The following is a 14,445-nucleotide window of genomic DNA, read 5'->3' on the forward strand; positions in this document are numbered from 1 at the left end:
AATATGCTTGGTTTCTTCCTTTCTTGGTTTAGAAGCTCCTGACTCTCAGGCAAATAGGAGGCTTGGATACCAGTGTTTCCCTGCTGAATTGACAGTGATGAAGTTACAAAAGCATTTAACCCGTATTTCCCAATCATCAGGTCAATTTCAGGGCTTCTTCCCCTCCTACTGTTCCAGGGAGCTTGATGTAGTGGATTTAGCAGTGGATTCATGCTTTGGAATACTTTTGCTCCTACTTCCATTCATGAGGAATGAGATACTTTCTGTTCCAATCAGCACTAGGAGAGGTCTTTCTTCACTTAGTTTTAGGGGAAGACCTCAAGGCCAAAAAAAAAAAAAAATCTTCATTTTAAAATGACTCTGCTTGTCTATGGCCCAAAGCCATTACTGCTTCTTTGCTATGCTTCAATGTTAAAATCCTAAAAGATGTCAAAGTAATATGAAATTTTAGTATGAAATTTTGACTCCTAGCTCTTTCTCTATTCTAAAATCATTTTTAAAAATAAATTGGCTGAGAAAAAAAATGGCAGAAAGAAAAGAGGGTTCAAAAGTGGACATGTTCTTAAAGTATCATTAAATGCATCTCTTCCTGACATTTCACTTACCTCTTTTTAAATTATGTGGCTAGAATAGTGTTAGTCAAGGATGGGGGCTGTTACAGCCCTGTGCCAAGACATACTAGGGGTGGACCATTGCTGCTGCTAGATTCTGGGCTTTACCACCTACGACCTGTGTGGCCAAGTCACGGAACCTGAGACTCAGTTTCTCTGGGGGCTGACCTCGTGGGGCTGTGAGGAAGTAAGACTTCACTCACGTGAGGTGTCCTCTGCAGTTAAGTACATCTGACGCTGTTTTCTCACACTGATAATCCTCACCCCAAGACCATCCTATGAAAACATGTTCTCATCATCAACCTCCATCTTACTTATCTTCCTGGATTGAACTCATATTTCTTTTCAATTAAGACCAACAAGAGTATGTGTGCATGTGAAAGAGAGAGAGAGAGACTGTACCATGCAAAGACCTCTGAGTTAGGCCCTCTGAACCCAAACTGGTGTGATAAGAATCTGAGATCTTTACCTGTTTGGGGAAGCCCTCCCTGGCCACCTCAGCCCACTGAGAATTCCCCATTTTCTGAAGCTCTGATGCTTGACTGCAGATTCACCTATAATATGAATGTGTCGAGTCTCCCCAGTGCAGTGTAAGTGCCTAGAACACGTCTCGCAGATCATGGTCCTTTAAATAATTACCATTATGTTTCCTGTCATGCATACCTATCAATAGCAATGTGTTGAGAGAATGATACTGGATTACCCAAAAACACCCCTCTGCAAATTAACCACTAGGTTCAGTCTTTTGCTTCCCAGAATAATCTTTCTGAGGAAATCTGGCTAAAAGAGGACTCTTTGTGAGAAAGCATGCTATTCTGATATGTTCGCTATTTTTCCTGAGAGGGAGCGATGGCAGAGATAAAGCATGATGCTTCCAATTTCACAAACATGTCCACTGACCGTGGCTGTGACAATACAACCTCCTATTAAGGAACTACTATCAACACACACATTCTCCACTTGCAGACACCACTGGCCTATGTTAAGGCATGACCAGAGAGAAAAAGCCTTCTAAGGGGGGAACAGAGCTTGGAATAAAAGCAGGTTGTTCTTCTGTTTTATTTTTTTAAAGCAGGCTATTCTTAGGCAGAAGAAAAGGTTTATTGAGAATCAGGAGCTTTGGAATGTGTGACTGTTTGAAGAGGTAGGGCCTAGAGGAGGGAAGTCATTTAAACGTGGGGGTCATCTTCACAGCAAGTGAATGAATGAACAAATGGGGTTCCCCTGATGACTACTGAGGAGGAAACTGAGGTTCAGAGAGGAGGAGGGGCTTGTCCAAGGCCCCATAGCTGGTGAAAGAAGGTCAACGTGGCTGGAGTAAAGCATGAGGCAGATCTAGAGAGGTGGCAGGCACTAGACCCCCCAGCCTGGTCGACTTGGGTCTTACCTGAGGGAGAGATGTGACCAGTGACAGGGCAAGGGGCTGGCTTGGGGGTCAGGTACGAAACTGCAAGGGGCTAAGAGAGGTGACTTGAGATAGTCTCCTGGGATCACTGGAGAGTCAGCCTAGATTCATTCAGGGCACACAAAGAAAGCAAAGCTCTTCCATCTGCCCTCCACCCCCTGACTCCCTCCCCTCCACCCACCACCACCTCATTTCTATCAGTCCATCTCTGCTGGGATGAAAGAACCTAAGGGGAATTCCAGTGACCCGACAGCTCCAAAACAAAACTTGCCCTAAACCTCCACCAATTCCAACAGCCCACTTGTTTTCATTTTTCACTTAAAAAAAAAAAAAAAAAGGACATTTCTTCCCAGAGGGGGCCCTCATTGAAGTTCACTCTCCTGCTGGGCTGCTGAATGCACTGTGGCTGGCCGAGCAGACTCTGTGCTCTTTCTGGCACAAACATTCACTCAGTAAGTATCTTCTAAGCACCTACTGTGTGCCCAACAGAGTGACCGAGGATCACAGCACAGAGTCTGGAGTTGAAGTCCACCAACCAGCGCTCCTGAGATGGGCAAAAGTCAAGATGAGCAGAAGGACCAGGATCTCAACTGCACCAGGGATGCAGAGTCCTGTATGACCAAGGGCAAGTCCTCACTCCTCCAGAGCCCTGGTTTCTTCTCCTAAAAATTAGGGCATGGGAAAATCTCTAAGATCCCTCACAGTTCTCACTATCATTCTCTAAATCTAGTGAGCAAACACACACAATGGAGCAGGGAGTACACACACTGATGAAGCATCCTCAGTGCCCCCGAGGCCTGGGGCACTCAGTAGGTGCTCAGTCAACACTAGCAGAAGGACCGAGCACTGGGCACTCAGTAGGTACTCTGAGTACCTACTGGACCTAAAGGACCGAGAAGGCCTGGGGCACTCAGTAGGTACTCAGTCAACACCAGCAGAAGGACTGAGCCTCAGAAGTCACAGTGCATCCCTCTGCCACATTCTGCTCCACAAGGCAGTCACGAAGTCCCCCCAGGTGCAGGAGGAGGAGGAACAGAGTCTGTCTTTTGTAGGGGAAGAGTCACTCAGGCACGTGGGACTAAAAGTACTGTTATACCTTTAGGGGAAAAATACACAATCCCACTGTGTCAGTGAGTTGCTCAGAAAGCTTCAATGAAAGAAGAGCTGGAATGATGCCTGCTACATGGCAAGTATCCAAGAAACAGGAATTAGGATGTGGCCACTGCCTACAAGGATGTCCAGTCGTCCAGAGACCACAGATCAGGAACCAGTGGCCTGGTCCAGAGGGACGAGCTGGAATTTGTCCTCTAAACCTCAAGCCACAGGGCTCAAGGTTCACTTCACTATCCCCCAATCTGAGTGAACCAGGGACCTACAACAAGAAAGCCACATTAGTGAGAGTTCCCCCACATGCCCCCTCACATCCAATACACCCCAATATTATTGCCCAAGGTCCCAGATTACGAGCCAAGGGTGTTGATCCTAAAGAAACCACACATCCTAAATAAGACAGACTAAGCAAATGGCTCAGAAATGAGAACAGAAATGTCTGCAGGCTGCAGGGCCAGGGGAGACACGTGCAGCTTCTGAAAACAGGCTCAGATGTCCTCCAGGCCAGCAAAACAGTCCCTGACAAGCCAGGTGCTTCCAACCCACTCTGGGGCCTGCACAGCCCAGCCCGGGGCCAAGCTGTCACTGGGGTCTGTTTTCTCTTAACAGACCTCCCTCGGCTTCACCAGAGAAGACCAGGCCACAGAAATGTCAGCCAAAAGTAGCCACAAGTATCGCTGCTCCCAGAAGTGGTTTTGCTGCTGCTGCTGTTGTTGTTTTTTACCTCATGAAGCATTTCTCTCTAAGCCGGGGTTGGTTGGGGGGGGGGGGGGGGGCAATCAGGCACAGAGTGACAGAAACAACAAGAGGACATGCAAGGGCCTGCTGAGCCCCGCAAGCCAGTGTCTGCTGGTCCCACAGTCTGAGGGCCAGCACTGCATGCAGAGGCCACAAGGAATTGCAACGAACGAAGATACAAAAGAACCATAAATATGTTAGACGATGGGCCAGAAAGGACTTCAGAGATCATGTCTTGCCAACTCATTGCTTCTCAGAGAGTAAAAGTGTGCTTCAGACTGGGGTCGGGGCTGAACCCCATTTCTTCTGCTCTCCTGCAGGGCCAGGCCCCTTTGGCTGCAGCTCTGATCTGTATGCAGCTTGATGGCTCCAGGCAGTGAGTCCTCCAAGCCCTACACCTGGCCCCCCTGCTCCAGGAGAGCTGCTTCTGGACTGCCTGGAGCTGGGGGAGGGGGCCCTGAGAGTCCAGTTCCAGCCCCAGGGCAGGGCCAGGCACCTACTTTGCAAGGTTGAGTGCAAAGTGACAATGTGGAGCCCTTTGGTCAAATTTGATTAAGAAAGTGACGTCAGTGTGTTAAATAAGGAGTGGGGCCTGAATTAACGCAGAGACTGCATGGCCCATGAATCCAGCTCACCCATCACCCTTCACAGCATCCATTCCATCTCAAAGACTATCTGACTTGTTCCTTAAGTATCTCTTGATGCTATCTCCCCCGTCCCCCAACTCCATGCCACTGCTCCACGCCATGTTGCTGGCCACACACACTTCCTGGACACTGCAATCCTGCTGTCCCCTCCCACTTGCTCTCCACACAGCAGTCCGTTAGCTTTTAAAATGACACTTGTGATGATGTCATCCTCTACTTCGAATAGTTCAATGTCTTCCCCTTGCCCTGGCAGTAAGGACCAACACTTTAAGGGAGCCTAGGGCCCCGAGTGGTGCAGCCCCTGCTGCGCATACCAGCCTTGTCCTGCTCCACCCTCTTTCTGGCCCTCTGAGCTTCAGCCACTTCCCCATTCCCCTGGCCAAGCAAGCACGTACTCATGTCTCATCTCCCAGCAAATCCACCACATCCTCCTAACTCCATCGGGACCTCTCATCTGCAGATACCTCTCCTCCTCAGCGCCTTCCATGAGTGTGATTTCACATCCATTTGGGTGGGCTTCTGGGTAATGATGGGCCTGGTTGTGGTCACCACAATGTCCCCGTGCCTAGTACCTTGTAGCATGCACAAGTCATGGAATCAGTGAGTTGCCATTGAAGCAGCGGCTGCCACAAAGACAGAGATCCTGGGGCTGGCAATGTGCCCGGTTGGTCATGAGGGGGAACGGGGACATCTCCTCAACTGTGACAAGAGAACGAGGTTACCTTCTTTGAATGGGTGTTACAAGGATGAAACTGCGTTGTATGTAAGTCAAATCACCATGCTGTATACTGTACACAGTGCTGTGTGTCAACTGTATCTCAATAAGAAAAAAAAGAATGAGACTGTGGAGTCCCATACCAAGGCCACAGGTGCAAGGCCTTGCCACAGAAACAAGATATCTCCAGAACTGACTAAGCCCCACTGTAACTGTTGCCAAAAGCCCCCTGATCCTTACCAGTCAGCCTCCTGACCCCAAATTAGGCAAAAATGACCACCTTGGTACTCACCCTCTAGCACCCTAACAAATCACCTAATGCCACCCTTCCAGCAGGAATTTTATCTTGAGGATATAGAAACTGGCTACTAGCCCATAAAATCGTCACTCTCCCTTGAACCAGTAGGCTGTTCTAACAGTATCGACTCTCCCTGGCCTGTCAGAAGGTCAGCCTGCTGTGCTCGCAGCAAGCACATTATCTCTGCTCTTTGTTCTCGGTAAAACTCACGCCTTTCTGCAATACTCTGGGTATGGGAATTCTTTTCCAACCTGTGCTCAGACTGCAACAACATTGACTGTGTACAAAAAAGCACCTGGAACAAAAGCAATGCTCAACAGATTCTATTTAATGTTTGTGGATGGACACTGTGAGGCCTGGGGCAGGTGGACATCAAGGGAGCCCTCCAGTCTTTTCTATCCCCAAATATCTGGGATTCTAGGAAGTAATGCTTAGGTTCCTTTCTTTTCATGATAGATTAGAGATTGTATGCATTTCCTCTTCTAGAGGGACATGCACTTAAAGCGGGGCTTCTGTTGCTACTTCAGGTTGCCTAATACCCATCCCTGGCCAGGCACAGGCATGGGAGGAAGTGATTCAAATCCAGTGGGGATGAGTTCCACACCCAGGTCACATTCTTCTATTCTAGTTCAACATTAGGGGAGAATGTTTCACCTAATTACATTTTAGCCGAAGTTAGATCTAGCCTAAACCCTCAGTCTAATCTACATTAACTAATTTTCATAATGAGGAGAAGCAGACACCCACTCTACCCACAGGCAATAGAGCTGCCCCAGGCATTGTCCATCTGTTTTGCTCCTGAAAAAGCTTCCTGAAGTTCAGACTCAATGAAAAGATGATGAAGTGGCCTGGTCAGTTCAAACAGAAAGGGAACTTCCCTCCCTGCCAGGCCACCCACCAGGGATGGGAGTAGCGCCCGGGGTCCAATCTATTTCCTCCTCCAGCCTGACGTTTGGTTTGTCTTCCTAGGTAGGCTTTGTGGCTCCCAGTGGTCCTGACAAGCCTGGAGGCATCTGGACCTTGGGAGGCCCCCACCATACTTGCCCAGGGCGTCTAGAGAGTGCATGGCCACCACTAACATTCAAATGAGGCTCCAGAGGAAGTCGAGCCTCAAGGCAAAGCCTGGTCCCCTAGAGACCTAATTCCTGTGATGGATCTGGGCAAAGTAAACAGAAAACCTTCTGGAAAACACTCACCATTCTAGTCACCATTAAGAACATTCGTGATTCATGAGAAGAGGTCAAAATACCAACATTAACAGGAGTTTGAAAGAAGCTGATTCCCTCATGGATGACTTGAAGGGGTTTAAGCCTTTACTGGAGGAAGTAGCTGCAGATATGGTGAAAATCTCAAGAAAACCACAATTAGAAGTGGAGCCTGAAGATGTGACTGACTGAACTCCAATCTCATGACTAAATCAGAGGAGAGGACAAACTGCGTCTTATGAATGAGTAAATAAAGTGGCTTCTTGACCCTGTTGTTCATCAGGAATCTATTCCTGATGAAAATGCTGAGAAGTTTGTTGAAATGACAATAAATGATTTAGAATAAATTTATTTAGTTAATAAGACAGCAGGGTTTGAAAGCATTGTCTCCAAACCCTTCAGAAAGAAATTTTACTGCAGGTAAAATGCTATCAAACAGCAATGCATGCTACAGAGCAATCATTCATGGAAATAAGAGTTCATTAATACAGCAAACTTCATTGTCTTATTTTAAGAATTTTCACAGCCACCCCATTCTTTAGCAACGAACACACTGATCAGTCAGGCAGCTGTCAACATCAAAGCAAGATCCTCCACCAGCAGGAAAAAAAAAAAAAGATAACTTGCTCAAGGCTGAGGTGATGGTTAGCATTTTTTAGCAACAATTTTTAATTAAGGTATGTACAGTTGACCCTTAAATAACATGGGTTTGAACCACAGGGGTCAACCTATACATGGGTTTTTAAGTACTCAGGGATTGGGCATCCCTAATCTAACCCCTGCACAGTTCAAGGCATTAAAACATAACTTTTACGTGTACTAGGAAACCACAAAATTCAGGACTCACTTTACTACAATATTTGCTTTATTGTAATGGTCTGGAATGAAACCCACAGGCCTGCACAGGGTTTGTATGGACACATATTTCAGTTTTCTTGGGTATATACCTAGGAGTGAAACTGCTGGGGCATACAGTAACTTTACACTAAATCTTCTGAGTTTTACATTCCTGCTAATAGAGCCTGAGGGTTCCAATTTCCCCACATCCATGCAAACACATGTTACTAATCTCTCTTTTTAGATTCTAGCCATCTTACTGGATGTGAAGTGGCATCTTGTGGTTTCCATGTGCATTTTCCTGATGTCTAATGCTACTGAGGCATCCTTTCATGTGTTTGTTGGTCATTTTTATGACTTCTCTAGAGAAATGTCTATTTACCCTCTACCTATTTTTAAAATTGGGTTGTCTTTTTATTACTGGCTTTTAAGAGTTTGTTATATATTCTGGATTAAAATCCCTTATCAGATATAAGATTTGTAAACATTTTCTCCCATTCTGTGGGCTTTTTACCTTCTTGATGGTGTTCTCTGAAGCAGAAAAATGCTCAATTTTGAAGTCCAATATATCTATTTTTTTATTTTCTCACTTGTGCTTTCACTATTATATCTAAGAAACTACTGACAAATTCAAGGTCACAAAGATCACACAATGGTCACACAGGTACACCTGTGTTTCCTTCTAAAACTTTTATAGTGTTAGCTGTTAAATGCATTTTGATGTAATTTTTTGTATAAGGTACATGTATTTTGTACATGTAATTTTCCATATAAGTTATGAGTTTAAATACATTTCTTACAAGTGGATATCCAGTTTTCCCAGGACCATTTCTTGAAAAAACTATTCTTTTTCTATTAAATGGACTTGGAACTCTTGCAGAAAATCAACTGAGAATAATTACGAGGGTTTATTTCTGGACTCTTAGTTCATTTACTTACATGTTTATCCTCACACCAGTACCACAATGTCCTCTAATTACTGGAGATTTGTGGAAGTTCTGAAATTGAGAAGTATGAGTCCTCCAACTTTGCTTTTTCAAGATCAGTTTGGCTATCCTGAGTCCCTTACATTTATATGTGATTTTCAGAATCAGCTTATCAATTTGTGCAAAGATGGCAGCTGGGATTTTGATAAGGATTGCATGCACTGAAGCTGTAGATCAATCTGGAGAGTATTTTCATCTTGGCAATAGTTAAGTTTTTTGATCTATGAAAGTGGGATGTTTTTCCATTATTTAGGTCTTTAATTTCTTTCAACAATGTTGTTCGCAGAGTATAAATTTTGCCCTTCTTTTATTAAATATTTCTAGGTATCTTATTGTTTGATGCTAATGTAAGCAGAATTAATTTGCAGATCATTCAAGTGTATAGAAACACCATTGATTTTGATATATTTATCTTGCATTCTGCAACTTTGATCAACTGGTTGTTTTGGGGTTTTTTTTAGTGAATTTCCTACAACATTCTATATACCAGAGCATATCATCTGTAAATATAGTTGTACTTCTTTATCAATCTGGATGCCTTTTTTCTTCTCTAATTTTCCTGACTAGAGCTTGCAACACAACATTGAATAAAACTGGTGATAGCAAACATCCTTGTCCTGTTCCTGATGTTAGGAGGAAAGCATTCAATCTTTCACCATTAAGTATGAGTTTAGCTGTTGGTGTATATTTGGTTGATATCCTTTATGAGGTTGAGGAACTCCACTATTAATGGTTTGCTAGATATTTTTATCATAAAGAAGGTGTTGAATTTGTCTCTTTCCTATGCCTGTTGAGATGTTGCATGTATTCTCCTCTATTCTATTGATATGATGTATTACATTATTTGATTTTCTCATGTTTAACCAACCTTGCATTCTAGGATTACATTATTTGATTTTCTCATGTTTAACCAACCTTGCATCCTGGGATAAATCCCCACTTGGTCACAGTGTGTAAAGTGATTTTTTTTTTTAATGTTTATGGATTCAGTTTGCTAGTATTTTTTAAAGGTCTATTTTTGTAAGAGGTTATTGGTCTGTTCTTTTCTTCTTCTGTGATATTTTTTCCCCTGGTTTTGATATTAGAGTAATTTTGGCCCCACAGAATGAGTTGGGAAGTGTTTTCTCCTCTTTCTGGAAAGCTAGTGAATAACTGGTGTTAATTAATCTTTAAATATTTGGCAGAATTCATAAGTGAAGCCTTCTAGGTCTGGTTTCTTTGTAGTTTTGTTCATTTTTAATCACTAATCCACTCTCTTTACTTGTTATAGGTCCATTCTGATATTCTGGTTTTTCTTCAGTTCCAGTAAATTTTGCCTTTCTAGGAATTTTTACTTTTATCCAATTTATCTAATTTGTTGTTATACAGCTGTTCATCATATTCTTTTACAATTCCTACAATTCCTGCAATTCTTGTAAGGTTAGAAGGTAAGTTCTTTCATCCCTGATTCCAGTAATTTGAGTCTTCTCTCTAATTTTCTTGGTTAATCTAGCTTAAAGGCTTTTCAACTTTATTGATCTTTTTAAGTAACTAACTTTTGATTCTGTTAATTATTCTCTATTGTTTTTCTATCACCCACTTCATTAATTCCTAGTCTAATCTTCATTATTTCCTTCATTTTGTTTGAGTTTAGTTTGCTCCTCTTTTTCCAAAATCTTAATAGGTAGAAAGTCATGTTATTGATTTGAGATCTTCTTTTTTAATATAGGCATTTATAGTTGTAAGTTTCCCTCTAAGTACTGCTTTAGCTGCATCCCATAAGTTTTGGTACGCTGCATTTTCACTTTCATTCTTTTCATAGTATATTGTCTTTGTGATTTCTTCTTTGACCCAATGCTTATTTGAAACTGTGTTATTTCCCATATATTTGTGTATCTCCCCAAATTCCTTGTTTTCGATTTCTAATCTCATTCCATTGTGACCAAAAAACACATTTTATATTATTTCCATATTTTTTAATTTATTAAGACTTGGTTTATGGCATAGCACGTGGTTTATTCTGGAATATGTTCCATATGCACTTGAGAGGAATATGTGTTCAGCTGTTGTTGGGTAGGCTGTCTGATAACTGTACGGTCTAGTTTGTTTATAACATTGTTCAAGCCTTCCATTTCCTTGTTGCTCTTCTGCCTAGAGCTCTTCTACTCTTCTTTCCATTTATTATTCAAACTAGGACATTGAAGTCTTCAACCATTATTGTTGTACTGACTATTTCTCCTTTAATTCTGTCAGTTTTTGCTTCATATATTTTGGGGCTCTGTTATCAGAGGGATGTTTGTTTATCTCTATCTTTATGTAGATATTTTCCTGATGGATTTACTCTTTCATCATTATAGAATGCCCTAATTTACCTCAAGTAACTTTTTTATTTTAAAATCTGTCTGATGCTAGCATAGGCACTCCAGCTTTGTTATGGTTGCTGTCTGCATGATATACTTTACACACCACTTTACTTTCAATTTATTTTGTCTTTGAATCTAAAGTGTCTCCTATAAACAGCATATAGTTGTTTTTAAATATCAGTGTATATGTCAACACTGATGTTTAAAAATCAGTGCTTTTTAAATATCACTGTTTAAATACCACTGCTTTTTAGATATCAGTGTATATGTCAACATTGTGGAAAAAACATATAAAGCCTTCATATTATTATAAATATAATCCTGACCTCACAGACCCCCTGAAAGAGGTCCACAGTCCATTCTTTGAGAATCACTGCAACAGGAAGCATTTATTTAACCTATGCATCAGTGAATTACCTGGGTGTAAAAAAAACTGGAAAAAGCTGATTTGCTTGGGAACAGGATTCTGGATACATTTTTTCCCTTATAAATGTTGGTGTTGCCATTATGAATGCATAGTAAGTAATTCTAAGAGTAAGAAGCACACATATCTTTGTAATCGACTTGCAGGAAGTTTGGTTTGATTCATATACTGCTTCAACCAAATTCCTGTTAATAAATCCAGCTTCAGCTTATCCTAATACAATGCACTAGCCCTGGTGGCCTCTAAGTCAGCTTCCTCCTTGGGTTTCAAGCCAGCCAGTCTCTTCCTTTCTTGCTAGAGCAGACTAGGAACATCCCTCCTTTGGACAAAAACACATGCCTCTGGCTCACGCTCTGAGGGCCTCTCCATGGCAGGTGTCTCCTCTTGACGTTTGCTGGTGAGGGAATCGGGCTGCTGCCAGCATTTTTGAGCTAAATCAGTGTCTTCCTCTGGCCCAGCCTCTGATACCACCGGAGAAGTTCAGTCTGGGTGAGACCAACCCAGCAACTGTTCTCATCCAGCCAAGAGTTGAACAGATGCCCTAAGACAAGTCCCCAAATAATGATGACAACAAGGCAGAATATGATAAAGGCCATCAAAGGAGTACTAATAAGCCAATATTAGTAGGTCAGTTAGTAATTATTAACTAATTGACAACAGGATTAATGGAGGAAGAAATTATATAAGCAGAGGTCTCTTAAGCCATAGGTTTCTCCCCACCATTTCAATTTCAATTTATTTGAATTGATATCCTTTCTTTTCCTTTCCTTTTTCTTATGAATTGATATCTTTTCTTAAAAATTTTTCTCACAGCCTGGATTTGCTCAGTGTGATGTCTGTCTTGCAACTTTCCTGTTTTAAGTGGACAGCTGGGTTTAGAACAATGCTCAGCAAACTGTAACCTGTGGGCCAGATACAGCCTGGGGTCTGTTTTTGTAAATAAAGTTTAACTGAAAACAGCCATACTCATATGCTCACGTGCTGTGTGTTTCTATGCTTCATTAGCAGACTCCTGTAATTATGACTGAGATTATCCACAAAGCCCAAAGTATTGCTCTTTTGCCTTGGCCCTTTACAGAAAAGATTTGTTGACTCCAGTTTTGGATGCTTGATGGGACTAACTCTTTTATTTTGCAAGACAGTGTCACAAGCAGTGTTTGCGGAAGCACATAATGACCTGCTGTCTCTTTCTGTCACATTAGCAGCTATTACCGCTACGGCGTAGATCCATTAAATCATTAGGGGCTGCCAAACAGCCCCTAGATTGATTAGAATGCTTGGCTAGAATGTGATTGGCTAGAATGCTTGTACCTGGAGAAAGCTCCCTCACCTGCTCTGTGGTTAGCCAGAGCTAAAGTAGAAAAGAGAATAAAAATCTTGATTCTTCCCTTTTATTTACTAGCTTCCAAAACAGGGAGTGGGCTCCCTAACATCTTCACATGGTGATCAATTACAATTACTGTTTCAGTTTCATTATGACTTTTGATATTTCACTGTATTTGATAACTTTTCACCCACTGTGAAAAAAAAGACACTGTGGTTGCTGTCCTTGCTGATGCTCATCTCCAGCCAGGGGGAGCTTCTTCAAACTGGCCCGAGTCCTTTGGAAATAAACACAGTCATCTCTGTTGGCTTCCCTGCTACCTAGAATGAACAACTTATATAAACTTGGTCATATTTAATTTGTGAGGAGGTCCTGGTTTTGTGTTTAAGTCTATGACTTTATGGTCACACTATATCCTGGAACCCTGGGTGATGTCAATCTCATGTAACTTGCTGCCTCTCAGGGTGGACTAAGGTACACACTTGGTTTTAAATTCCATATATCAAATATGGGTAAGCAAATTAGAAGCAAACCTCTTTTTTCTTCACAGTCTCCCACATTCCTCTCACTCCCAGAGGGAAACCTCCAAAGCTCTCTCTCCCAGAGGGAAGCCTCCAAAGCTCCCAAGTGTAATAGTAGTCATAGTGGGACCTCCACCTGTGCTCTGCCCCTCAAAGGTGAGCACAGAGCATCCTGAGCTGGACCTACTTGCCTGCTCCTGTTCCAGACACACCTGGGGCCATTTCCTTTCTGCTCCCTGCTAGCTCTCCACCTCAAGGGCTCACAACCAGGGCCTCAGTGACCCATGGGGTGCTAACTCAAAGGCACATACTGTTGGCTTCCTTCTATTGAGGGGGAGGAGGAAAGGAAAGGGAGCAGCAAGGCGGGCCTGTCACACACAGCTCTCCAATGTCTGCAGCCGGCTTGACACTTGGTCTCTCTTCCAATCTGTGCAGTCACTTTGTAAGGAAAGGGTCTTCATGACTTTATGACTCATCTGGTTTTACAGATGAGGAGAGTAAAGGCCTGAGAACACATGTGACTTGCCCAAAGTCACACAGTTAATAAATGGCAGAGCCAGAACCTAAATTTAAGTTTTCTGCCTTTAAATCCAATGCTCTTGGCATGCCTCACCCCAGCCACCACTAATATCTTCACAGCAAGACTGAAGTCAGCAAGTCAGCTCACCATCACCTAGATAATTCATTCCAACCATGATGAGAAATGTTCAGAAAAGCAGAGTGTGTGTAGGCACACAGAATAAGGTGAGCTAGCAAGGTCTGTGGATACAGGAGTCAAATTCAAGAAAGGCTTCCATGGAGGGAGGAGATCTAAGCTGAGACCCAAAGAACAAAGTAGAGTTGACCAGATGAGGAGAGGGGAGGAGAAGTCCTCTTAGAGCTCAGCATGCAAAAGGCCCAGATTTGTGGGGAATTTTGTTGGGAATTTGTGCAGAAAGTTGTCCATGGGCTTCCCTGGTGCTCAGATGGTGAAGAATCCACCTGCAGTGAGGGAGACCTGGGTTTGATCCCTGAGTTGGGAAGATCCTCTGGAGGAGGGCATGGCAACCCACTCCAGTCTTCTTGCCTGGAGAATCCTCCTGAACAGAGGAACCGGGAGGGCTCTGATCCATGGGGTCGCAAAGAGCTGGACATGACTGGGCAACTAAGCACAGCACAGCACAAGGCGCCCAGAGAAGCCTCACCAGCCTCCCGCAGAGAGGTGGAGGCGTCTCCTCCCCCGGGATCTAGGCTGAGCCTGTGACTTGTTTTGATCCACAAATACAGCAGAGGTGATGCCGGG

This window comes from Cervus canadensis, chromosome 22 (genome assembly GCF_019320065.1).
Source record: "Cervus canadensis isolate Bull #8, Minnesota chromosome 22, ASM1932006v1, whole genome shotgun sequence".
In the NCBI taxonomy this organism is placed as follows: Eukaryota; Metazoa; Chordata; class Mammalia; order Artiodactyla; family Cervidae; genus Cervus; species Cervus canadensis.